This window comes from Glycine max, chromosome 12, assembly GCF_000004515.6.
Source record: "Glycine max cultivar Williams 82 chromosome 12, Glycine_max_v4.0, whole genome shotgun sequence".
Taxonomy (NCBI): Eukaryota; Viridiplantae; Streptophyta; class Magnoliopsida; order Fabales; family Fabaceae; genus Glycine; species Glycine max.
The window spans coordinates 15,311,978-15,315,938 of record NC_038248.2 but is presented as its reverse complement, the minus strand read 5'-3'; the positions used below and the strand labels follow the sequence as shown (position 1 = coordinate 15,315,938).

At 38.3% G+C, this 3,961-nt stretch overlaps 1 non-coding gene across 1 annotated transcript; it reads right to left on the bottom strand.

The window, feature by feature from the left end:
- Positions 1-1,070: 1,070 nt before the first annotated feature.
- On the bottom strand, positions 1,071-1,184 carry LOC112998634 (U5 spliceosomal RNA). Its single transcript, XR_003263728.1, has one exon. It is a non-coding gene; the product is annotated as a U5 spliceosomal RNA (small nuclear RNA).
- Between the last annotated feature and the right edge of the window lie 2,777 nt (positions 1,185-3,961).

The window sequence follows — 3,961 nt, the reverse complement described above, 5'->3', positions numbered from 1 at the left end:
TGATATTAATCCAACTCAAAAAAAGGATAAACATCAGTGAACAAGCCTAACAGTATTACAAGGTGTTGTCAAGATTACAGTAACATGAAGCATCTAGTGTTCAATGTTGAATGCTGAAACTTTTGTTGTTCTATCCTACTTATCAAGTTTAATAAGCTAGTTGATACATGCCTCAAAATATTTCTTATATTAAATTGTGGACTTGTTAATACTTAGTTCTGCAAGAACTAAGCATATACGATAGTCAAAGGAAAGAGAAGCTTTAGTTGTTACTATTTTCAATGAATTTGGACTTGTATGTTTAGGTGCTGAATTTTATGCAGTGGTGCATTATGTTGTTTTTCATTTTTCATCTTCTTTGCTTATAACAAACGAAGTATTTGCTTCTAGTTTTTTTTCCATTCAATGTTTCTTGTACACATATCTAACTTAAGCTTTCTTTTTGAAATCTCCAGGATCTAGGGTTTTCTAAATTTCTAGAAAGTTATAATATGAAGATCGAACAAACCGAATATGAAGAAATTGTGAGTAGATTTATTAATAAGAATGTTGAAATTGCCTATACATTTTTTCAGAGAATATTTCACTAAATTGAATTTTAGCCTGCTTAGCTAGTTATGTATTATAATTCTATTGATTAGATTGTTGTATTTCACTATTGTTCCCTTTTTAATTCCACTCATCAGGTGGAGCATAGGTAAAAAATGACAAGAATCATTCCTTTTAGTTGGAATAAGTGTCGAGAACTGAAACTCAATTGTGGTTGAATTTGTTTGTGTGGCAGTTGTGGCATAGTCTGTTTGTTAGTTTTTTCGGGCAGTGAGTGAGTTTTGCCTTAGTAAACTGAGGCCTTACAAAAACATGCTGTTATTTCTGGACTGGTGCATATGAATGTGATATGTTATAGAGTTACCTGAGATTCCAACCTTGCATTCCTATTCCCTAGTATTTGCAGAGGGATTGGAAATCTCTATGGGAGTATGATAGTGGCTTACAACAAATATGGTCTATAGGAGGAATAGGTTGGGCAACAGAGTAGTTTCCAAAATTTGAAATACTTTGCAGGGTTCCCATAAGAAGACCCCTGTAAAAAAAATTAACCTATGCGGCTTTAAGTGACAAGTACACGGTATTCTTTAGTAAAAGCTGAACTTATAGTTCGCTATGTACTCATCACAACTTCTCATTTCTTGCTTTCTGTTTGATGAATTGAAAACCATGGCAAGAGAATATGTGGACAGATTGTAATGTCTTTGTGGGATGTGAGGAATCTAAAGTGAGAAACCAACTTAAGGCATTTCTATTTGATTGTGTAATAGAATATCCATTTGAATGCCTGGTTTTCTTTTCCCATTTTGTTTTCTATTTTTTCAATTCATAAGATGTTAAAAAGCTTTGAACATCAGAATATGGCTTTACAATATGGGCCTAAATTGGGCCAGCCATCAGTATTATTACTTAATGAACCTCCAAGCTACTTGGGCCACACCCCCTCCAAAAATAAAAATGCAATGGATGTAATTGGCAGGCACCTCGGACATCTCTGACTTCAACAATTGGATTTCTGACATGGAACTGCAGGAGATCAAATCTTTTGGTAGCAGATTTACTTGGTTTAGACCCAATGGATCTATGAAGAGCAGACTAGACAGGTGTCTGGTCTCTGAATAGTGGCTATCTCATTGGCCTGATTCCTCAAAACATGTAATCCAATGGGACTTTTCAGACCACTGCCCAATTATCTTGAAAACAGATATGGTGGACTAGGGCCCTAAGCCCTTTAGGGTGCTGGATTGGTGGCTCAAACACAAAGATTATCAAAGAATGGTGAAGGAAACATGGAACAGAGATCAGCAGGTTGGTTAGGGGGGAATTGTGCTTAAAAATAAGCTGAGGAATTTAAAATCCAGCTTAAAATAGTGGAGTAGAGAGTTTAGGGATGTCAAAATGAAGAAAATTCAGCATTTGAGACAGCAACTAAATGACATTGACACTATTGCCTGTGATAGAATTTTGACTGAGGTTGAGCTTATGTCCAAGAAGTCCATACAACATGATCTGTGGATGGCTTCAAATGCTTATGAATCCCTATTGAGACAGAAATCTAGGGCTAAGTGGTTCAAGGAAGGTGACAGTAACACAACTTACTTCCACAAAACCATTAATTTCATAAGACATCATAACACCATCCATGGAATCTTCATTGAAGGGATATGGGTCCAGCAACCTAATATGGTCAAGGATGAAGCTGTTAAATTTTTTGTCAGAAGATTTACTGAGGAAAACTTCTCCAGACCTACTTTGGATGGGGTTCACTTCAATATGATTACTCACAGGAAAAGGAAGGAGATGACTGCCCCTTTTTCTGACCAAGAACTTAAAGAAGTTGTGTGGAGCTGTGGAGGAGACAAATCCCCTGGGCCCGATGGATTTAATTTTAACTTTATCAAGGAATTTTGGGGGGTGTTAAAACCATAATTTAGGAGATTTGTGGATGAATTCCATGTGCATGGTAGCTTTCCTAAAGGCAGCAATGCATCTTTTCTGGCCCTAATTCCTAAATCAAATCACCCTCAGTCATTCAATGACTACAGGATAGACTGAGGATAGTGGTGCCTGGCCTTATTGATGAAAGAAAATCAGCTTTCATAAAGGATAGACATATCCTTCATGGAACTTTGATTCTCAATGAGGTTGTTGAGGAAGCTAAAAGGTGTAAGAAGCCAGCTTTGGTATTCAAGGTGGACTTCGAGAAGGCGTATGATTTTGTTTCATGGTCTTTCCTGGATTACATGCTGGATAGGATGGGCTTCAACCTTACATGGAGAAAATGGATTAAGGCTTGTTTGCAATCTACCACAATATCAATCCTAGTAAAGGGCAGCCCTACAAAGGAATTTGTTCCCACTAGAGGTTTGAGACAAGGGGATCCTTTAGCCCCCTTGCTCTTTAATATAGTGCCTGAAGGTTTGACAGGAATGATGCGGGTAGCAACAGCCAAGAACCTGTACAAAAGTTTCATGGTAGGGAAGCAAAGTGAGCCTGTAAATATTCTGCAATATGCAGATGATATAATATTTGTGGGGCATGCTTCATGGGACAATGTCATTGTTTTGAAGCCTATGCTGAGGGGTTTTAAATTGGCATCTGGATTGAAGATTAATATTGCAAAAAGCCAATTTGGGATTTTTGGAGCTGGGGCTAATTGGATTCATGAAGCAACACAATTTCTGAACTGCAGACATATGGAGACTCTTTTCCATTATCTGGGCATTCCCATTGGGGCAAAGTCTACCAGCAGCTTGGTGTGGGAACCTCTGATCAACAAATATGAAGCTAAGCTATCCAAATGGAATCAGAAAATTTTATCTATGGCTGGGAAGGTTACTCTGATTAATTCTGTCTTGACTGCCCTACCCATATATATTTTATCTTTTTTCAAGCTCCCACGAAGAATAGCTCTCAAACTTGTGTCCTTGCAAAGGAACTTTCTGTGGGGGGGGGGGGGGGGGGTGATCAAGGGCATAAGAAAATCCCTTGGGTGAAGTGGGATGTCATATGTCTCCCCAAGGAAGATGGGGGCCTTGGGGTCAAGGATATTTCTAAATTCAATCCAGTTGTGGGCCAGAATACTAATGTCAAAATATGGAGGCTGGTCAGATCTTAGTAATGGAAGGGACAAAGCTTGGCATTCTCAATGGTGGAAGGACCTCCGAAAGCTATATCAGCAGCCTGAGTTCAATCTTATTCATTAGCAGATGGTATGGAAGGTAGGGGGAGGGGAAAAAATTAAATTCTGGAAAGATAAATGGTTAGGGGATGATTGTAAACTTGAACAGCAATATAATCAGTTGTTCTTGATTAGTGGTCAGCAGAATAGTACCATCTCGAACATGGGAAGCTTCTCTCAAGGCAATTGGTGTTGGGGCTTAAAGTGGAGAAGGAATCTATTTGATTATGA